The sequence below is a fragment of the Dasypus novemcinctus genome, chromosome 7 (assembly GCF_030445035.2).
Source record: "Dasypus novemcinctus isolate mDasNov1 chromosome 7, mDasNov1.1.hap2, whole genome shotgun sequence".
Classification (NCBI taxonomy): Eukaryota; Metazoa; Chordata; class Mammalia; order Cingulata; family Dasypodidae; genus Dasypus; species Dasypus novemcinctus.
Window position 1 is genome coordinate 10,111,222 of NC_080679.1, and position 23,717 is coordinate 10,134,938.

At 42.9% G+C, this 23,717-nt stretch overlaps 1 protein-coding gene and 2 pseudogenes across 2 annotated transcripts in view; all 3 read right to left on the reverse strand.

Annotated features, from left to right (window-relative positions):
• LOC101436400 (UDP-glucuronosyltransferase 1A10) overlaps positions 1 to 23,717 on the reverse strand; it is a 107,416-nt gene that overhangs the window by 64,244 nt on the left and 19,455 nt on the right. The gene's annotated exons all lie outside the window — the stretch shown is intronic.
• LOC131279099 (UDP-glucuronosyltransferase 1A3 pseudogene) lies at positions 5,705 to 7,997 on the reverse strand (annotated as a pseudogene).
• LOC131279101 (UDP-glucuronosyltransferase 1A3 pseudogene) lies at positions 12,653 to 17,814 on the reverse strand (annotated as a pseudogene).

Consider the following 23,717-nt stretch of genomic DNA (forward strand, 5'->3'; position numbering starts at 1 on the left):
TATATAACAGTCTTCCATTTTAAGACAAATATTCTTTTATTTCTGTTAAACTCAATATACAATTATCATTCCCTGAGCAACCAGCTTTTGCTTATAACTACAACTTTATTTCACACTAACAAAACACAGTGAAAAGACAACTTTGATTGTGAAGGTCTAATTACAAGAGTAAATGAAATAATTTATACAAGGTTAAAAAAGACATAGAGGTGGCGGACTTGGCCCAGTAGTTAGGGCATCCGTCTACCACATGGGAGGTCCGCAGTTCAAACCCTGGGCCTCCTTGACCCGTGTGGAGCTGGCCCATGCACAGTGCTGATGCGCACAAGGAGTGCCGTGCCACGCAGGGGTGTCCCCCGCGTAAGGGAGCCCCACATGCAAGGAGTGCGCCCCATAAGGAGAGCCGCCCAGTGCGAAAGAAAGTGCAGCCTGCCCGGGAATGGTGCCGCACACATGGAGAACTGACACAACAAGATGACACAACAAAAAGAAATACAGATTCCCGTGCCACTGACAACAACAGAAGCGGACAAAGAAGACGCAGCAAATAGACACAGAGAACAGACAACCGGGGTGGGGGTGGGGCGAAATAAATAAATAAATTAAAAAAAAAAAGACATAGAGCACACATTGAAAGACTGACTTCCATCTTTCATCTTAGAGAGAACAACAAAAGCTGCGAAAGGAGTCTAAGCATAAACCAAACCAAATGAGTACAGTGACAATCTCAAAATTTTTTGAAAAAAATTTTAATGAGATGAAAATATTGTACCTATCATGTATAATTCATTATGAAGTTTTTGAGTAAATTAAATTTTATGTACTAAGTAAATTGACACCAACATTTCTACAGGAAAAACAGAAATAAGTGCAGACATTTTGATAAATACCTTGTATTTGAAGAGCTTAACCTATAAATAAAAGTCTACAAGAAATAACAGATGCCAGGATGAACAAGAAAATAACTGCAGAGATTGAGTAGTTGAGACTGCAATGGGTCCAGGTGCATCCAGGACCACGAGGCTCATGGATCCTTAAGGTTAAGTGGGGCAGACAGCAAGTCTCCAGAGGACACACCTTGTCCACTGGGCAATATTTAAACTGTACTAATGATAATGGTAATTGATAATATTTATTGGGTGATTTATTTATCAGGTACTGATTGTCATCAAGATTATGGAGCTAGGAAAACGGCAGTGAAGATTTGAACCAATGCAGTTAACTCCAGAGAACATTTTCCATGGCCAAACTAAAAGAAAATACCGGCAATTCATTCTGAATGCCTTTCTACTTTTAAGCATTTTTACAAACCTAACAGGGACATGTATATTTATAATTTTAAAATACATGAATAAAGGAAAATGATCAAGTAGAATAGATTTGCATGACTTGGTCAAAAAGAATGGAGATCAGGGGAAGCCAAGGTAGCAGCAGAGTAAGGCGCTCCTAGAGTCTGTTCCTGCTACAGTGCAGTTAACAATCACCCAGAGTTATCTAAAGCATTGTTTGGGTGCCGCAAGAGACCAGAAGAGCATCCTGCAATATCCTTGGAAGTATGGAAGGAGGAAACTGTCCCTCTGCAGAGAAGTTCTGTGAATAGAGCACTCCACAGCGCAGAGGCCAGTGCCGGCAGGGCAAATTGCTTCAGGAGTTATTCCGCCGCTGGAGTTGGAAACCCTATTTCCAAAAACGGAAGTGGAAGACAAGGTGTGGCAGCGACTTCACCTACTGATTATTAACCTAATTCACTACGTTAATAAATCAAAGTGGATAAATCCCATGATCTTATTGATTGATGCAGAAATGGCATTTAACAAACATACTTTCTTGATAAAAAATACTACAAAAATATTTTTAAAACACTGCAAAAGATAGGAATTGAAGGAAACTTTCTTTTAAGATATAGCCCTTGTAAGAAAAAGCCACAATTAGCATTGTACTCAAAGGTGAAAGACTGAAAGCTTTCCCAGTTGAAATTAGGGAAAAGGCAAGGATACCCACTGTCACCAATAATGTTCAATACAGAGCTAGAAGCTGTAGCTAGAACAATCAGGGAAGAAAACGAAATAAAAGGCATCCAAATCAGAAAGGAAGAAGTAAAACTTTCACAATTCGAAAATGATATGATCCTATATCTAGAAAGTCCTGAAAAATCTAAAACCAAGCTATAAGAGCTAATAAATGGGGCGGCCGACTTGGCCCAGTGGTTAGGGCATCCTTCTACCACATGGGAGGTCCGTGGTTCAAACCCCGGGCCTCCTTGACCCTTGTGGAGCTGGCCCAGTCCGCAGTTCAAACCCCAGGCTTCCTTGACCCGTGTGAAGCTGGCCCATGCGCAGTGCTGATGCACACAAGGTGTGCCCTGCCACGCAGGGGTGCCCCCGTGTAGGGGAGCCCCACGCACAAGGAGTGTGCCCATAAGGAGAGCCGCCCAGTGCGAAAGAAAGTGCAGCCTTCCCAGGAATGGTGCTGCCCACATGGAGAGCTGACACACCAAGATGATGCAACAAAAAGAAACACAGATTCCCGTGCCGCTGACAACAACAGAAGCGGACAAAGAAGATGCAGCAAATAGATACAGGAAACAGACAACTGGGGGGGGGGGCAGAGAAATAAATAAGTCTTTCAAAAAAAAAAAAAGAGCTAATAAATGATTTCACTAGAGTGTCAGGACACAAGATCAATATGCAAAAATTAGTGATGTTTCTATACAATTATAAAGCACAATATGAGGAGGGAGTCTGGAAAAAAATTTCATTCATAATAGCAACTAAAAGAATAAGGAATAAACTTAACCAAGGATGTTAAGCACTTGTATTCAGAAAACTACAATGCATTGCTAAAAGAAATCAAAATGGACCTATATAATAGGAAGAACATTCCATGCTCATGGATTGGAAGACTAAATACCATTAAGATGTCAGTTCTAACCAAATTAACATACAGATTCAATTCAATCCCAATAAAAATTCCACCAGCATTTATAAACAAATGGAAAACAATTACCAAATTTAGCTGGAAGGGCTAGAGGCCCCCTATAGCCAAAAACATCTTAAAAAGGAAAAGTAAGGTTGGAGGGCTCTCCCTTCCCGACGTGAAATCATAGTACCAAGCTACAGTGACTAAAAGGAGGGTATTGGCATAAAGAGAGACACACAGACCAATTTTAACCAGATTGATGGTTCAGAAACAGACCCTCACATCTATGGCCAAGGGATATTTGACAAGCCGATCACACCCACCCAGATGACCCAGAACAGACTATTCAACAACTGGTGATGGGAGACCTGGATATCCGTAGAAGAAAGAAAGGAAGGAAGGAAGGGAGGGAGGGAGGGAGGGAGGAAGGAAGACCCCTATCTCACACCTTATACAAAAACTAACTCAAAATGGAACAAAGACCTAAATATAAAAGCAAGAACCATAAAACTCCTAGAAGAAAATGTATGGAAACATCTTTGAGACTTGGTGATAGGTGGTGGATTCTTAAACCTTATACTGAAAGCACAAGCAATGAAAGATTAATGGATAAATGGGATTTCCTCAAATTTAAACACTTCTCTGATTCAAAGGACTTCATCAAAAAGGTGAAAAGGCAGCCCATTTAATGGGAGAAAATATTGGAAGCCACATAGCCAATAAGGGTTTGATTTCCATAGTACATAAAAAGATCATGCAACTCAACAATAAAAGAGCAATCAATCCAATTTAAAAATGGGCAAAAGATTTAAACGCATTTTTCCAAAGAAGAAATACAAACGTAAAAAAAAAAAAAAAACCATGAAAAAACGGCCCATATCCCTAGCTCTTAGGGAAATGTAAATCAAAGCAACAATGAGATATTATCTAACACTGCATAGAATGGCCATTATAGAAAAAGAAAAAACAGTAGACAACAATAAGTGCTGGAAAGGATGTGGAGAAATAGGAACATTCCTTCACTTTGGCTAGATTGTAAAATGGTGCACCCTCCGTGGAAGGCAGCTTAGCGGTCCCTCAGGAAGCTACGTACAGAACTATCATATGATCCAGCAATTCCTCTGCTAGGAATATATCCAGAAGAACTAAAACTATGACACCGACAGCTGCACACTGATGTTCATAGCAACATTGTTCATAATTGCCAAAAGATGGAAACAACCCAAGTGTCCATCAAACAAAGAATGGATAAACAAAACAAGGTATATACATACAATGGAATACTATGCTACAGTAAGAAAAAATGAAATTGGGACACATGTAATAACATGGATGAAAGTTGAAGACATTATGCTAAGCAAAGTAAGCCAGACACAAAAGGACAAATATTGCATGGTGTCCTTAGTATGAACTAAATACGAATAATATACACATGGAGTTAAAACCTAGAGTATGGTTATTAGGAGAAAAGAGGAGGGTTGAGAAGAACGACTGATGCTTAATGTCTGTAGAAGTTTTAATTAACTTGACTATTAAAGTGTGGAAATGGATAGTTAATGGTAACACATTACAGTTAAGAGCAGCTGGTTTGCAAATGGTATTGTGGCTGAAAAGGGTAGTCTGGAGAAGTAAATGTTGATTGAAAGAAAGCTAGAGAGTAATCTAGGCCCTGAATAACACAGTGAACCCAGAGGCAGATGAGAATTGTGGGTGATGGTACAGATGCAAGGGTGTCCTGTGAGCTAGAGCAGATATACATCACTATTTTGTGGTGGTGGGAATATGGAGAAGAAGGGGGAAAGTTTTGTAAGTTCACAAACTCTGAAATATATATTTTTAAAATATAGGTTTGGAGAAAAATACAGCACATATTGACAATGCTCTTACATATTTTGTAAGATATATTTCACAAAAATGCAATGTGTTCATGGAGGGGATGATGTATGGTACCCCTGTATGATGTTTCGCATGTGTATTTTGTTAGTTCACAGCCTTTCCTACACACTTATTGTTTACATATGTTCATGTATGAATGATATACTTCAATAAAAATATATTTTAAAAAGAATGCTGATTAGAGGTCTTTATAATGACACCTTAATAAAAAGAAGGAAGAACACAACTTTAAAAGACAACAGCAAAGAAGTTATATAAATTCGTGAATAGGATGTACATGGGCTGATTTTCCTAAAAATGTGGTAGTTTACTCAGTGGATTAAGAAACAAAATCCAGTCCCCAATTATCTTATTTCAAGCCAATAGCCCAAGTACTGAGGGCGAATAAAGATGCCTCTGAAATTACTGATAAAGCAGTCGTTTCTAGCTAGGAAACTTGGGGTGGGGCGGGATAGTTTGGTGGTTTGCTCAGCCCCTCCTAAAACCCTTCGCTTACTAGACTCATTTCTCTACCACACTGATACCCTCTTCACTGGGTTCTTAACTTGAGTTCACTGACCCCACCACCACCCTTTGATGATATCAGTGTCCCAAGTAGAAAACCCATTTGACATGCACTTTCTTTACACCTTCACAGATCTGGGACATCCCCAGGTTCTACTCCAGGCACCAGCTCCAGGTCAGGGAAAATCCTGTTAAAAAGCTCAAAAAAGCTGCACTTCATTGTTGCCATCCTGGATCATGAACCCCAGTCTTTCCTGTCTAGAATTATCTCACTTCCACCTAACCTGTTCAACCTCTTTGAAACATCTTCTTCCTTGGACTGCTGAGGTCGCCTTGAAACCACATCTCCATGCCTTCAAAGGCAGGACCTCTAAAACCTACCCAGTTAACAAATGCGATTGCTGGCTCCTACTTCCTTCTATTGAACACCTGAAATCAACGTTCCACAGAGGGATCAGTTCCCCAGTGGATCCGTTTTGCTGCTCTCACAGGGCAGAAGAAATCTACACAGCCACGATGGCAGTGCCTCTGCAAATGGACAGTCTTGGCTGAGCCACACCGTTCTTGTCGGTCAAATGACAGAACTTCACCACTGCCTCTCCTTCCTCTCAGGGACCATGCCAAACTTTAACTACACTACTGAAGACACTTTATTAATGTATCTCCCCAAAGATTATTGCAAAGAGAAAGAGAAATCGTGAGAAAGCTTGCTAGATAAGTAAGGTCTTGACAGAAAGTTTTTTAAAAATGTGTTCCCCCTGGAGTCGTGACTGGGAAAAGGCGCTGATACCCACCTGAGACAGTGGCTTTCTGTGGGCACAGTTTATGCCTCCAATGAAGACCATGTTGGGCATGATGGGCCTGGGGTAGTCCAGCACAAAGTCTCCTCTGAAGAGCCACACGGAAGCGTGACTGAAAATCTCCACCAAGGACACCTCTCTCTGAAAGAGCTCAGAGACGAGGCTTGCAAAGGGCGTGAAAGAAACATGGCAAATGTATTTCAGGGCCAGAGGGTAGAGCATGTTCTTGACCCTTTGCAGGAAAGTCATGTGGTCTGAATTCATTGTTAACATCCTAGGAATATAGGAAGACGGGTTGGGACACTGTGTGCCCTCAAAATCAAAGTCACATGGAATCGCACGCAAAAAATACACCACAGGAACTGACAGGTACTTAGCCAGCAATGCCCCACAGGGGAAAACGGGGTCTGTGAGAACCACATCAAAGGAGCTGGCATTCAGGGACCTGAGAAGGTCCTTGCTCTGCAATAGTGCTGCACAAGACCTTTGAAAGAGCGTAACTGCATTTTTCATCATTGTCATACTTTTAAAAAATCTCTTCAGAAAATGTTCTCGTTCAAAAATCATCTGATTCTGGACCGTGATGAGTTGATCATGTTCTTCTTGGGTGAACGGCGTGGCATAGGTTTTCAGGGTGAAAAAGTCGTCTCCTTTTATGTGCATATTCACCTCCGGTGCGAGAACCACGGCCTGGTGGCCTCTGGCGCTGAGCTCCTGCACGACCTTCCGCATGCTGAGCCAGTGGCTGCCATCCATGGGCACCACCAGCACCTTCCCACCCTGGGCCCAGGGCCCGAAGCCCAGGAAAAGCAGCAGCCCCGGGAGCAGCCACCGGGGAACCTGGAGGCCGGTCGCCATCTCAGAAGAATCCGGGCTCGGCTGGCTCTCCACTCAGCCTGTGCCCTCTACCTTGGTTTCTTCACCTACTCTTATCACCGAGGCATTGAGCAAGATGGAGTGTGATTGGAGGACAGAACGCTCTCCTTAAGTTAATCATTATAGAAGAAACACTCCCTTTCCCCATGGGCACACCCTTCTGTCTCCACACAGTACAAGGCCAGGCTTCCCTCTTCAACGAACTCCCCTGACCCTACCACCCTCTCGGGCGCACGTCCTCGTCCACTTACTTACATGTTAACATCCTTGTCCACTCCTTTTTCTTTTGTCCACTCATTTTCAAACATTCTTAAACACTATTTTCTAACATGCTTGTCCACTGTCTCATATGTTAACGTCCTTGTCCACTCTTATTTTTCATCCACTTGCCCAATCAGTGTGGACACTGATTTCATTTCCTCCCTTCCACTCCCCCCTTGAACCACGGTCTCTCAGGTTGAGACTGAGTTCTGAGGGGATCATGATGCCTCGTCTCCAACAACAAACCCTCCCTTGGCCATGACACCACCCCATCACTTTACAACTCTTTCCTCTGTGCCTCTTGAAACTGTTACACTGATTTAAGAAAGCCAACTCAGTAAAATTTTCCCCTTCAAAGTTGATCAGGGCCACACTACAAAGTATAAAATACAGAGCTGTTTTGATGACACATGTCATCATTGCTGATGAGATGACTTAATACTCATACTTCAGGCAGTTGAACATCTGCTTCCCACACGGGAGGTCCCAGGTTCAGTACCCAGTACATCCAAATAACAAAAACAAAAACCAAAAAACAGAAAAACAAGCAACTAGCATACAAAACAAAAACATGAATGCAGGGGAGCCAACGGTGGCTCAGTGGTTGAGCACCGGCTTCCCAAATACAAGGTCCCAGGTTCAATTTCGGCACCGGTACCTTAAAAAAAAATCACAACAAGTCTAACACCAGTAACTTCTCCCCTAAAAATTCTCTAATTGCAATCCAGAATGATTAGAGGAAAATAATGGAAAAGACAAAAGTCTCTACTCTGTGGAAATTAAGAAACAGCCTCCTAGACAATGCACTGAATAAAAATGGAAATCAAAAACTGAAATTAAAATTCTCTTTAAGAACAATGAAAGGGAGAGAAATGCACACCCAAACCTAAGGGGCATAGAAAAGGTTTTATTTATAGCCTTCAACACGATAATGCTTCCAAGCAAGAGGAGATAATTTTTGAATTTTAAGCTGAAATTAATGAAACAGCCAAAAAAAAAAAAAAAAGAGCAGAAGGAATAAATCCAAAAGGTGTTTCTTTGAGAAAACCAATAAAATAACTCAATCTGTCGTCAGCCCTTAGCTTAAGAAAGAAAGACCTTGGCGCAGCGTCCAGCCCGCACGCCAGCCCTGCGCCCGCGCCAAGGTCCCCGCCTTCCCCGCGCCTCTCGCCCGCGCCCCTGCGCGCCCGGACGCCCGCGCGGCCAGGACTCGCCCCCGTGGGCGGCGGGGAAGGCGGGGCTGCTCCCGACGTGGACCAAGCCGGGCTCGGGCGGAGCGGCCTCGGCCCCGCGCCTGAGCGCCCACCCGCCCTGGGGACCTTCCCCGACTTGACCTGCGGTTCCGGCTCTGAGTGCTCGGTGAATGGGAGGCGTTTGGAGTTGTCGGCGCGAGACCACGGGAGGTAATGTTGCTGGGTTTCCAGTGGCGGGGGGAGAGGGGAGACACCCAGAAGTGGAGGGCTTTTCTGCCAGAAACTATGGCACCAGTGGCCTGGGCGACAGACGTCTGTTCGGAGAGGCGTCCGCCAAGGATCGAATCATCCATTTCGTTGTGGGAGGCTTATCATCTTTACTGCTTCTGGTAACACTGATCAGGGCTTTTGTTTCCCTCAGCTACCTCCAAAACCACTGAATGTATTTGTTGCCTTCTGCATCGCTTTGAGCAGCATTTCTGCCTGCATACTTATCTACTGGTATCGAAGAGGAGACTTAGAACCGAAATTTAAAATCTAATTTACTAGATCTTATTTTCTATCATCATGTTATGCATATGTGCAAACTTCTACTTCCATGATTTGGGAAAATGAGTCTGCCAAGGAGAAAGACTTATCAGGCCTCTTCAAAGCGATATGTTAGGACTGTGAAGAAGAGTTGGATAAGGTATCCTGAAGAATTTCCTGCAGGAGTCTAATACATGATTTTCATGTTAAGTGTAAGTCTCAATTCCCTCTTCCAGGCGAGACATCATAGGTCACTTTGCTTTTTTCTGTTAAGGAGCTGATATTGATAATGTTGCACTTAAACAGTCCACTCTTAAAGCTCAAACAGTACAAGTAATTTTGACTTTTGGAATCTGAAAAAATTTTAGAATGTACTTGCATGGTGAAGAAGCTATGTAACAATGTTCCATTTTATGACAAATATTCTTTTATTTCTGTTAAACCGAATGTACAATTATTGTTCCCTATGAAAACAGCTTTTGCTTATAACCAAAACTTAATTTCACATTAACAAAACACAGTGAAAAGGCAACTTTGATTATGAAGGTCTACTTACAAGAATAAATGAAATAATTTATACAAGGTTAAAAATGTTTTGGAGCAAACATTGAAAAAACAGACTTTGATCTTTCATCTTAGAGAAAACAACAAAAGCTGCTAAAAGAAGTCTAAGCATAAACCAAACGAGTACGGGTGACAATCTCAACATTTTTTGAAAAAAATTTTAATGAGATGAAAATATTGTACCTATCATGTATAAGCATTATGAAGATTTTTGAATAAATTAAATTTTATATACCAAGTAAATTGGCACCAACATTTCTACAGGAAAAACAGAAATACATGCAGACATTTTGATAAATACACTTGTATTTGGAGAGCTTAACCCATAAATACGAGTCTACAAAAAATATGGATGCCAGGATGAACAAGAAAATAACTACAGAGATTAAGTTGTTGAGACTGCAATGAGTCCAGATGGATACAGGACCACGAGATTCATGGATCCTGAAGGTTAAGTGGGGCAGACAGCAAGTCTCCAGAGGACACACTTTGTCCACCTGGGCAATATTTAAGCTGTAGCAATGGTAATGGTAATTGATAATATTTATTGGGTGATTTATTTATCAGGTACTGGTTGGCATCAAGGTCATTGAGCTAAGAAAATGGCAGTGAAGATTTGAACCAATGCAGTTAGTTTGCTCATTTTCACATGAACAAACTAAAAGACTAACAATTCATTTTGAATGTCTTTCTACTTTTAAACATTTTTACAAAGCTAAAAGGTGCATATATTTATAATTTAAAAATACATCAATAAAGGAAAATAATCCAGTAGAATAGATATTGCATGATTTGGTGAAAAAAGAATGGAGATTAGGGAAGCCAAAATGGTGGCAGAGTAAGGCACTCCTAGAGTCAGCTCCTGCCACTAGGCTGTTAATCACCCAGAGTGATCTAAAGCACTGTTTGGGTGCCCCAGGAGACCAGAAGAGCATCTTGCAACATCCCTAGAAGTATGGAAGGAGGAAACTGCCCATCTGCAGAGAAGATTTGTGAATAGAGCACTCCACAATGCAGAGGCTGGTGCCTGCAGGGCAAGTTGCCTCAGGAGTTATTCCGTACCTGGAGTTGGAAACCCTATTTCCCAAAAATGGGAGTGGAAGGCATAGTGTGGCACCAACTTCAGCTACTGATTAGTAGCATAATTCATCACATTAATAAATCAAAGAGGAAAAAATCACATGACCTTATTGATTGATGCAGAAAAGGCATTTAAGAAAATACACCATCCTTTCTTAATAAAAAATACTAGAAAAATATTTTTTAAAACACTACAAAAGATAGGAATTGAAGGAAACTTTCTCTAACAAGATAAAGGCCATGTAAGAAAAACCCACAACTAGCATTATACTCAATGGTGGAAGACTGAAAGCTTTCCCATTGAAATTAGGGAAAAGAAAAGGATGCCCACTGTCACCAATAATGTTCAATATAGTGCTAAAGTTCTATCTAGAGCAATCAGGGAAGAAAAAGATATAAAAGCTATCGAAATCAGAAAGGAAGAAGTAAAACTTTCACCATTTGAAAATGATACGATCCTATATCTAGAAAATCCTGAAAAATCTACAACCAAGCAGCAAGAGCTAATAAATGATTTCAGTAGAATGTCAGGGTACAAGATCAATACACAAAATTTAGTGGTGTTTCTATACAATTATAATGCACAATATGAGGAGGAAGTCTGGGAAAAAATTCCATTTACAATAGCAACTAAAAGAATCAAATATTTAGGAATAAACAACCAAGGATATAAAGTACTTGCATTCAGAAAACTACAATGCATTGCTAAAAGAAATCAAAATGGACCTAGATAATAGGAAGAACATTCCATGCTCATGGATTGAAAGACTAAATACTATTAAAATGTCAATTCTAACCAAATTGATATACAGATTCAATGCAATCCCAATAAAAATTTCACCAGCATTTATAAACAAATGGAAAACACAATTATCAAATTTAGCTGGAAGGGCAAGAGGCCCCCGATAGCCAAAAACATCTTAAAAAGGAAAGCTGAGTTTGGAGGACTCTCCCTTCCAGACTTGAAATCATACGACCTAGCTACAGTGGCAAAAAGAGCAGGATATTGGCATAAAGATAGGCAAGTAGACCAATTTTAACCGAATTGATGGTTCAGAAACAGAAACTCACATTTATGACCAAGGGATATTTGACAAGCCATTCAAACCCACCCAGCAGGTCCAGAACAGAGTATTCAAGAAACGGTGTTGGGAGAGCTAGATATCTGTAGCCAAAAGAAAGAAAGAAGACTCCTATCTCACACCTTATACAAAAACTAACTCAAAATGGATCAAAGCCCTAAATATAAAAGCAAGAACCATAAAATTCCTAGAAGAAAATATACAGAAACATCTTGAGACTTGGTGATAGGTGGTGGATCCTTAAACCTTATACTGAAAGCATAAGCAATGAAAGATTAATGGATAAATGGGACTTCCTCAAATTTTAACACTTCTCTGAATCATAGGACTTCATCAAGAAGGTGAAAAGGCAGCCCACTCAATGGGAGAAAATATTTGGAAGCCACATATCCAATAAGGGTTTGATTTCCATTGTACATAAAAAGATCATGCAACTCAACAATAAAAGAGCAATCAATCCAATTTTAAAATGGGCAAATGATTTAAACAGACATTTTACCAAAGAAGAAATACCAACAGCCAAAAAACACAGGAAATAACGTTTCATACAACTAGCTCTTAGGGAAATGTAAATCAAAACAACAATGAGATATCATGTAACGCTGCATAGAATGGCTATTATAGAAAAAAATAAAAGGACAACAATACGTGCTGGAAAGCATGTGGAGAAATCCCACTGTTGGTGGGATTGTAAAATGGTGCATCCTCCATGGAAGACAGCTTAGTGGTTCCTCAGGAAGCTAAGTATAGAACTGTCATTTGATCTAGCAATTCCTCTACAAGGAATATATTCAAAAGAACTAAAAACTGTGACACAAACAGCTGCACACCGATGTTCACAGCAGTGTTGTTCATAATTCCAAAAGATGGAAACAAACCAAGTGTTCATCAACCAAAGAATGGATAAACAAAACAAGGTATATACATACGATGGAATACTATGCTACAGTAAGAAAAAATGAAATTGGGACACGTGATATAACATGCAAGAATCTTGAAGACATTATGCTAAGCTAAGTAAGCCAGACACAAAAGGACAAATATTGCATGTTCTCATTAGCATGACCTAAATATGAAGAATAAACACATGGAGTTAAACCCAGCAGTATGGTTATTAGGAGAAAAGAGGAGGGTTGAGAAGAACTACTAATGCTTAATATCTGTAGAAGTGTTAATTAACTGGACTGTTAAAGTGTGGAAATGGATAGAGTTAATGGTCACACATTATAGTTAAGAGCAGCTGGTTTGCAAATGGTATTGTGACTGAAAAGGGTAGTCTGGGGAAGTAAGTGTTGATTGAAAGAAAGCTAGAGAATAATCTAGGCCCTGAATAACACAGATGAGAATTGTGGGTGATGGTACAGATGCAAGGGTGTCCTTCTGTGAGCTAGAGCAGATATACATCATTATTTCATGGTTGTGGGAATATGGAGAAGCAGGGGGAAAGTTTTGTTAAGTTCACAAACTCTGTAATAAAAATATCTTTTAAAAAAATAGGTTGGGGAAAAAATACACCAAATGTAAGATAGGGCTATAGCTAATAATAACATATTGACAATGCTCTTGCATATTTTGTAACAAATATTTCACAACAACACAATGTGTTCGTGGAGGGGATGATGTATGGGACCCCTGTATGATGTTTTGCATGTTTATTTTGTTAGTTCACAGCCTTTCCTATATGCTTATTGTTTAGGTATGTTCATGTATGAATGATATACTTCAATAAAAATATATTTTAAGAAGAATGCTGATTAGAGTCCTTTATAATAATACATTAAGATAAAGAAGGAAGAACACAACTATAAAAGACCTAACATCAAAGAAGTTATATATGGGAAGGAGACTTGGCCCAATGGATAGGGCAGCCACCTACCACTTGGGAGGTCCGCAGTTCAAACCCCAGGCCTCCTTGACCCATGTGGAGCTGACCCATGCGCAGTGCTGATGTGCGCAAGGAGTGCCCTGCTACACAGGGGTCTTCCCCGCGTAGGGGAACTCCATGCACAAGGAGTAAGAAGAGCTGCCCTGTGTGAAAGAAAGTGCAACCTGCCCAAGAATGGCGCCGCACACATGGAGATCTTACACAACAAAAAGAAACGCAGATTCCCGGTGCCGCTGATAAGGATAGAAGCGGTCACAGAAGAACACACAGTGAATGGACACAGAGAGCAGACAACAGTAGGGGGGGGGAATAAATAAAAAATAAATCTTAAAAAAAAAGTTATATAAATACAGTGAAGAAACTGAGGTGACACAATTGACAGGGAACCTCTCTCCCCATCAGAGGTCTCCCGGTGAATCAGGGTGGAAGGAGGGGAAGCAGGAGTATAAATAAAATAAATACATCTTTAAAAAAAAAAGTTTGCGCACCACTGCCGGGGCCCCTGCTGTTGCCACTGCCACCTCTGCCTCCTCCTGCTGCCCAGAGTCACATGGTTCCTGCCCACCATGGTGCAACTGCGACAAAACCTGCCACCTGGGTCCCCCGGCCACACTTGGGAGCAGGTGTCACCACTCCAGCTGCCACTTTGGGAGCCATGAGTGGTCCGCGTGGCCCTGGGAGCCCAGAGGGAGGTGGTCAGGGAGGAGGAAAGGAGGGTCGGGCTGAGCGCCGGGCTATGGACTGGGGCGGCCCCCTGGCCATGCCAGGAGCAGTCAGTGGCCCAGGTGCCCCAATAACATCTGCTTTGCCAAGATAAAAAATAAAAAATAAGAAAATAAATTCAGTGAATAGGATGTACATGGGCTGATTTTCCTATAAAAGTGGTAGTTTCCTCAGTGGATTAAGAAACCAAATCCAGGAAGCAAACATGGCTCAACTGATAGAGCGTCCGCCTACCATATGGAGGGTCCATGGTTCAATACCCAGGGCCTCCTGACCCGTTTGGTGAGCTGACCCATGCACAGTCTGTCTGCTGCGCGTGAGGAGTGCCGTGCCACGCAGGGGCGACCCTGCGTAGGGGTGCCCCATGTGCAAGGACTGCACCCTGCAAGGAAAGCCATCCCATGTGAATAAAGAGCAGCCCACCCAGGAGAGTTGCCACACACGGAGAGCTGACACAGCAAGATGACGCAACAAAAAAGACCGCAGTTTTCCTGTGCCGCCAAATAATGCAAGTGGATGCAGAAGAACACAAAAAGAACGAACACACAGAAGACAAAGGGGGAGGGGGGCTGAGAGGGGAGGAATGGAGAGAAATAAATAAATTTAAAAAAATTAAAAGAAACAAAATCCAGTCCCTAAAAATCCTATTTCAAGCAAATAACCAAATACTGAGGGCTAATATAAGATGCCTCTAAAATTATTGGTAAAGCAGCCCTTTCTAGCAAGGAAACTTGGGGTGGTGCGGTATGGTTCAGTGGTGTGCTCAGCTCATCCTAAAACACTTCACCTACTAGAATCATTACTCATCCACACTAACACCCCCGTCACTGGGTTCTTAGTTTGAACTCACTGGCCCCACCACCACCCTTTGATGATTTCAGTGTCCCAAGTAGAAAACCTACTGGACATGCACTTTCATGATGCCATCCCAACCCTGCAACAGTCATACCTTCTACTCCACCGACCAACTCCCAGTCAAGGACCATCCTGTCAGAAAAGCTCAGAAAACCTGCACTTCATCATTTGCTTTCCCAGATCATGAACCCTAGCCCTTCCTCCTTGGGATTGTCTCACTTCCACTTAATCTGTTTAACCTCTTTGAATCGTCTTCTTCCTTGGACTGGGGAGGTCCTCTTGTAACCACATCTCCACACCTTCCAAGACAGGACCTCCAAACCCTACCCTGTTAACAAATGCAATTTGTTGGTTCCTTTGTCCTTCTACTGAACACCTGCAAGCAACAATCCCAGAGAGATCAGTACCCCAGTTGGATCTGTTTTGCTGCCCTCACAGGGCAGAAGAAATCTACACAGCCTTGATGGCAGTGCCTCTACCAATGGACAGTCTTGACTGAGCCACACTGTTCTTGTCAGTCAAATTACAGACCTTCACCCCTGCCTCTCCTTCCACTCAGGGGCCACGCCAAACTTTAACTACACTACTGTAGACACTTTAATCATGTATTTCCCAAAGATTGTTACAAGAGAATGAGAAGTAGAAATTGTGAGAAAGATTGCAAGGGAAGTAAGTTCTCCAATGAAAGTTTTTTAAAAAAATGTGTTCCCCGTGGAACCCTGACCGGGAAAAGGACTCATACCCACCTGAGACAGTGGCTTTCTGTGGGCACAGTTTATGCCTCCAATGAAGACCATGTTGGGCATGATGGGCCTGGGGTAGTCCAGCACAAAGTCTCCTCTGAAGAGCCACACGGAAGCGTAGCTGAAAATCTCCACCACAGACACCTCTCTCTGAAAGAGCTCAGAGGCGAGGTTTGCAAAGGGCTTGAAAGAAACATGGCAAATGTATTTCAGGGCCAGAGGGTAGAGCATGTTCTTGACCCTTTGCAGGAAAGTCATGTGGTCTGAATTCATTGTTAACATCCTAGGAATATAGGAAGACGGGTTGGGACACTGTGTGCCCTCAAAATCTAAGTCACATGGAATCATGCGCAAAAAATACACCACAGGAACTGACAGGTACTCAGCCAGCAATGAACCACAGGGGAAAACGGGGTCTGTGAGAACCACATCAAAGGAGCTGGCATTCAGGGACCTGAGAAGGTCCTTGCTCTGCAGCAGCCCTGCACAAGACTTTTGTAAGAGTGTAACTCCAGTTTTCAACAATATTATACTTTTTAAAAATTTCTTCAGAAAATGTACTTGTTCAAAAGCTGTCTCTCCATGGCTCATGATGATATGATCCTGTTCTTCTTGGGTGAACGGCGTGGCATAGGTTTTCAGGGTGAAAAAGTCGTCTCCTTTTATGTGCATATTCACCTCCGGTGCGAGAACCATGGCCTGGTGGCCTCTGGCGCTGAGCTCCTGCACGACCTTCCGCATGCTGAGCCAGTGGCTGCCCTCCACGGGCACCACCAGCACCTTCCCACCCTGGGCCCAGGGCCCGAAGCCCAGGAAAAGCAGCAGCCCCGGGAGCAGCCACCGGGGAACCTGGAGGCCGGTCGCCATCTCAGTAGAATCCAGGCTCGGCTGGCTCTCCCCTCAACCGGTGCCCTCTACCTTGGTTTCTTCACCTACTCTTATCACCGAGGCATTGAGCGAGCTGGAGTGTGATTGGAGGACAGAACACCCTCCTTAAGTTAATCATTATAGAAGAAACTTCTCCCTTTCACCCAGAGATGCACCCTTCTGTCTCCACACAGGATAAGGCCAGTCTTCACTCTTCAAGAAACTCCCCTGGCCCCACCACCCTCCTGGGTGCACGTCCTCGTCCACTCTCTTATTTATTAATGTCCTTGTCCACTATTTTTTAATATGATATGACATAATATCCTTGTCCACTGTCTCATTTGTTAACGTCCTTGTCCACTCTTATTTTTCATGCACTTGCCCAATCAGCGTGGACACTCATTTCATGTCCTCCCCTCCACTCCCCCCTTGAACCATGGTCTCTCAGGTTGTGACTGAGTTCTGAGGGGATCATGATGCCTCGTCCTCAACTACAAACTCTCTACAGGCCATGACACCATCCCATCATTCTTGCAACTCTTTCCTCCGTGCCTCTTAAAATTCTATTACATTGCTTTAAGAAAGCCTGCTCAGGGGAAGCGGATTTGGCCCAATGGATAGGGTGTCTGCCTACCACATGGGAGGTCCGAGGTTCAAACCCAGGACCTCCTGACCCATGTGATGAGCTGGCCCACACGCAGTGCGATGCATGCAGGGAATGCCCTGCCACGCAGGGGTGTCTCCTGCGTAGGGGAGCCCCGTGCGCAAGGAGTGCGCCCCGTAAGGAGAGCCACCCGGCGCGAAAAAAGTGCAGCCTGCCCAGGAGTGGCACCGAACACACAGAGAGCTGATGCAGCAAGATGACGCAAAAAACAAGACACAGATTCCGTGTGCTGCTGACAAGAATACAAGCAGACACAGAAGACCACACAGCGAATGGACACAGAAAGCAGACAGCTTGGGGGCGGGGGGAAGGAAGAGAAAAAAAAATTTTTTAAATAAATCTTTACCAAAAAAACCACAAAAGTCTACTCAGTAAAATTTTCATCTTATAAGTTGATCAGGCCACACTAGAAAGTACAACACACAAAGTTGTTTTCATGGCATATATGGTCACTACTGATGATATGACATAATACTCATACATCAAATGAGAGGAATATATAAACTGAAATGAGAAGATCTGTAATTTAATTTAATGGACCAAATTAGAGACATTAAAAATAGGAAATGCTATTGGTATTAATTCTCCTTTTTCTTTGTCCAACAGCTGCACTTGCTGGGAATTGAATTTGAATGAATCATAACGACATCCAAAATAGTACCAACACAAGTGCAAATGCAGTGAAATAGATGTTAGGTGTACTTGGCAATATTTTGTCTAAATTTCCACTCTGATGCTTTAGCTTCTTTAGGAAGTTAATGTTAGTTTCTTCACTGAATTTCTAGTTTAGGATTTAGTGGTGTGCAAATTATTTAGGTTTTAGAAAGGCACGAGATCTTTTTAAAAATCCAAGTACTAGTTTATTTTTATATTTTATTTTAATTTTATTTCGTTTTTAAGCAGTACCAAGGTTTCAACCTGGGACCTTGTACATGGGAAGCAGGCTTTCAACCACAGAGCTCTACCCACTGCCTCCCAAGTACATATTTAATAAAGAAAACGAATAATTTACTAATCCAGCACTCTGGGAATTGAAGGGCACTTGCCTCCATTGAACTCTCAGTAACCTCTCAAACCAGAGTGACTTTTAAGAATTTGGCCTTGAGTTCTTTTATTCAGTAGATGGGGGGAGGGCAGGAGTGTGGCAGAGGAAAATAAAAGTGGCAAGCCTTTATTTATAAAATAAAAAAGTAAGACCCTCTTCTTCCCATTCATGGGTAGCATCCAGGAAAACCATGCCATTCCTGGAACAGATTTCTCTAAGCAGGGCAGGGCGCTGCCTCTCTAGGTCTGTCATTATCCTCTCCAGTAGCTCTCCTGGTGGTCCAAGCGCCTTCCAATATGGTAATATCTGGAGGGATCCTGAACTCAAGACTTGATGAAGACAACACAAGGCTTTGGTGAGGATTCAATATTCCACTCCATAGAACAAAAGTCCCAGTTTTCTGAAGCCTGAATGTGCAGAATAGCCTGTGGGCGCAGGCTGTCCAAGTCCCCTAGGGACTAATCTACGGCCTGATGGAGGGAGCTGACGCTGGTCTGAACTCCTCTTCCAGACCTTTGACACATTGAGCTTATGTTCAGGCTTTGTTCCACTGTCATTTCCCGGCCCAAGTCCAGAACAGAAGCCAAGTGAGGCCTCAGTTTCCTCTTGAAGGCTGTTCAAGGGTCTTAGGGCGTGTGTTTCACAGGCAGGTTTGTACTTCTGGTGTAACCTTCTTGCTAAAGAGTTGAGAATGATTTGGGGGGTGTCAGCCTGGACTGGGTTGTCCAGTTCGGAGGCCGTTTGTGCAGAGGTGATTGCCTGATTGAAGCCCCAGAGGCGGAGGGGACCCAAGGGCCCGGAGAGGTAGTAAGAAGAAGTGCCTGCAAGGCGGGCGCTCACAGCCCTGGAGTAACACGCACATGCACAGCCAGCACCCCCAGGGAGTGTCTAGGTTTGCAGAGCAGATATGGGGACCACAGCCTGGATTTGGGAGTTGTGAGAAAACGGGACACTAAAAAGGGGTTCTACGCTCTGGGGGAGACATTTCAGCACTTCAAGCAGTCTCCCAAACCCTTTAAATGCCTATGCCTGGCAAGAACCTTTCTTTTTTTCTTCTTCTTTATTTTCTTTTAAATGTTACATTAAAAATATATGAGGTCCCCATATACCCCACACCCTCCTCACCCCACTCCTCCCACATCAACAACCTCTTCCATCATCGTGGCACAGTCACTGTATTTGGTGAATATATTTTGGAGCACTGCTGCACCACATGGACAGCGGTCTACATTGTAGTCTACACTCTCCCCCAGTCCATCCAGTGGGCCATGGCAGGACACACAATGTCCAGCACCTATCCCTGCAGTACCACCTAGACAACTCCAAATCCTGAAAATGCGCCCATATCATATCTCTTCTTCCCTTTCCTACCTTCAGCAGCTACTGTGGCCACTTTCTCCACATCAATATTACAATTTCTTCCCTTACTAATCACAATAATTCCCCAGCAGAACACCAGTAAGTCCACTCTAATCTATACTCTATTCCTTCATCCTGCGGACCCTGGGATGGTTAAGTCCAGTCCCCCTCTACATCAAGAGGGGACTTAAATTCCACATGGATGATGGATGCAATTCTCCTGTTTGCAGTTGTGGGCACTCTTGGCCCCCTGGTGTGGTGGTCGATCTTCTTCACCTCCCTATTAGCTGGCCAGGATAAGTGCAATAAACCAGAGGGTAGGAATTACAAGTCTGCCTGAAGAGAGCAGGGGAGGATTCTTGTCACCTTAAAAGTGCTCCCCCCCCCCCCCCCCACCTTTTTCACTAATGTAGTGGCACTTTGATTGAGACGTTGGTGTCATCCGACTTTTGAACGTATGTCTGGACCCAGGGACCCTGGAGAAAACCAGGTTTCTGGCTCAGCTCCCACAAGGATGGTGGTGCCTCCCCTGAGATGGGGCCCTGGGAGAAGCAGGACTGGGGGGCCACCGGAGGGGACTCACAGTTCCTGGGGCCTGTGAGACCCCAGGAGGGGTCCAGGCAGCAGCTTTGTGGATCTGGAGTAGAGGAGGGATCTGGGCTGCACAGACAGACTTGGGATTGTTGGGCATAGGATGGTGGTGGAAGACATGGGGTGGGAGGTCACCCCAGAAACATCCGGAGATAGAAAAAGGCCTCTCCCCAGCCGGAGCCCTGAGTCGTGGTCCCCAGCTGCCAACCTCAACTTTCCAGCTCATTCCTGGCTCCTGGCCTTCACACCTGTGGGAGGCTGAATACTGTCCAGCCAAAGATGCCATGTCCTAATACCTCAATCCAGGGACTATGTCATCTTACTTGGCAGGGGGAATTAAGGCTGCTTCATCAGCTGACCTTGACATAAGGAGATCATTCTCGATTAGCTGGGTGGACCCAATGTCATCACAAGTTCCTCAGAAGAAAAAGAGGGAGGCAGGAGCGTCAGGGCGAGAAATGAGAAGTTGGTCCGAAGACAAAACAGAGACTGGAGCGATGGGGTCACCAGCCAAGGTTCACAGATCACCTCTAGAAGCCGGAATGCCCCCTTGAGCCTCCAGGAAGGAGCAGTCCTATTGACACATCGACTTTTAGCCTCCTGAGAGTCATTTGGATTGTGAACGCCAGAACTGTAAATTAATACATTTGTGGTGTTCGAAGCACTAAGTGTGTGGTAATGGGTTTCAGCTGCAATAGTAAAAGAACAAAACAACCTGTATTTTCAGCTGGCCACTAGATGTCACCCGGTGTTCCCCAGGCACCACAGATACCACGCTGAACTCACTTCCCACCCCCTCCAAGCAGAGGAACGATGATGGACTTGGAAGTTGGACGGATGTGAGCTCTGCTCCTTATTGGCTATGTGAAGCTAAGGAAAGCCATAAAGGGGAGAGTGTTACTGTGGGGGAGTAGTGGGGTGGGGGTGGTGGGGGCGAATGGGGACCTCATTTTTTTTTTAATGTAATATCTTTTTTAAAAAATGAATAAATTGAGTAGAATTTGGAAAAAGAAAAAAAAAAAGAAAGCCATAAAGCCTCTCTGAGCATCAGTTTCCCTCTCTTTGCTGGAAAATGCTTTCTCATCTCTAATGACCCACCTTAAAAGCAACTTCTTCTGAGAACAAAGTTGGAAGTCACACTTCCCAATTACAAAATTTATTCCAGAGACACAGAAAGCAAAACAGTATGATACTGGCATAAAGACACACAGATCAATGGAATAGAATTAAGAGTCAGAAATAAACCATACACTGATGGCCAGATGATTTTTTACAAGAATGCCAAGGCTGATCAATGAGGAAAGAATAGTCTCTTCAACAAATGGTGCCGGGAAAACTGGGTATCTACATGCAAAAGAATGATACCTCACCTCACAGCCTATACAAAAATGAACTCTAAATGGTCAAGGATCTTAACACAGGAGCTAAAACCATAAAACTCTTAGAAGGAGTTAGGAATTAGGGGGAAATCTTCATGACCTAGGATTTAAAGTGATTTCTTAGATATGACACCAAAAACATGAGCAACAAAAGAAAAATGAGACAAAATAGATTTCATCAAAACAAAAAGCTTTTATGCATCAAAGGACATTATCAAGAAAGTGAAAAGACAACCTACAGTATGGGATAAAATAATTGCTAATCATCTATCTGATAAGAATTACTCTCCAGAATATATACTGAACAGCTAAAAGTCAATAGCAAAATGACAAATAACTCAATTTTAAAGTGTGCAAAGGACTTGAATAGACATTTCTCTGAAGAAGATATACAAATGGCCAAATAAGCACGTGAAAAGATGTTCTGCATCATTGGTCATTGGAGAAATGCAAATGAAAATCACAACATGAGATGGTTTGGACCCTGTACCAAGCCACATCTTGAAAACAGGTATTCAAACACAAACTTGTATATGTGAATATTCATAGCAGTACTATTCACAATAGCTAAAAGGTGGAAACACCCCAAATGTCCATCAACTGATGAATGAAAACAAGATGTGGTCTATCCATGCAATGGAATATTATTCAGCTGTAAGAAGGAAGGACGTTCTGATACATGCTACAATATGGATGAACCATGAAAACATCGTGCTGAGTGAAAGAAGCCAGACACAAAAGACCACCTATTGTAAGATTCCATTTATATGAAATATCCAGAATAGGCAAATCCATAGAGGCAGAAAGCAGATTGTTTGTTGCCAGGGACTGGGCAGAAGAGGAATGGGGAGTGACTGCCTAAAGGGTACAGGGTTTCCTTTTGGGGTAAAGAACATGTTCTGGAACTAGATAATGGTGATGGTACACAACCAGGTGAATGCACTAAATGCCACTGAATTGCACACTTTAAGATGGTTAAAATTGTAAATTTTATATTATGTGTATCTTACCATAATAAAATAAAATGGTAAAGCCGCTTTGGAAAACAGCCCAGAAGTCCCTCAAAAAATAAACATAGTTATTACACATCCTACAGTTCCACTCTGTGTTGGTGAGAAGCTGTATGGATCCCAGAAAAAAACATGTTCTTAAAGTTAATCCATCTCTGTGGGTATGGACCCATGGTAAGTAGTACCTTTTGATGAGGCTACTTCAGGTAAATGTGACCAAGCTCATTCAGGATGGGTCTTAATCCTATTACTTGAGTCCTTTATAAACAGAGTGAATACACAGAGCAGAGAGAAAGCCATGGGAGAAAGAAGCTGAAAGCAACCCAGAAAAGAAGGGAGAGCCCAGCAGATGCCACCATGTGCCTTGCCATGTCAGCCAGTCTTTGGGGAAGAATGCATCACCTTGGTCACACCTTGATTTAGACATTTTCCCAGACTCTAACCATAAGCAAAGACATTTCCATTGTTTAAGCCAAACCCCTTTCATGGTACCTGCTTTGGGCAGCCTAGGAAACTAAAACACACTCCTAGTTATATACCCAAGAGAATTGAAATCATATGTCCTCACAAACATTTTATGCCAAAGTTCATAGCAGCATTATTTATAATGGCCAAAAAGTGGGGGGGGGGGGGGGACACAAATATCCATCAGATAATGAATAGATACATAAAATGTGATATATCCATAGAATAGGATATTACTCAGCAATAAAAGGTAATGTGGCTCAAGCAGTGGCGTGCCTGTTTCCCACACAGGAGGTCCCAGGTTCAGTTCCTGGTGCCACCTAAAAAAAAAAAAAACAACTAACAAGCGAGACAAAAAAACAACTTAGGGGAGCTGACGTGGCTCAGTGGTTGAGCGCCAGCTTCCTACATGTGAGGTCCTGGGTTCA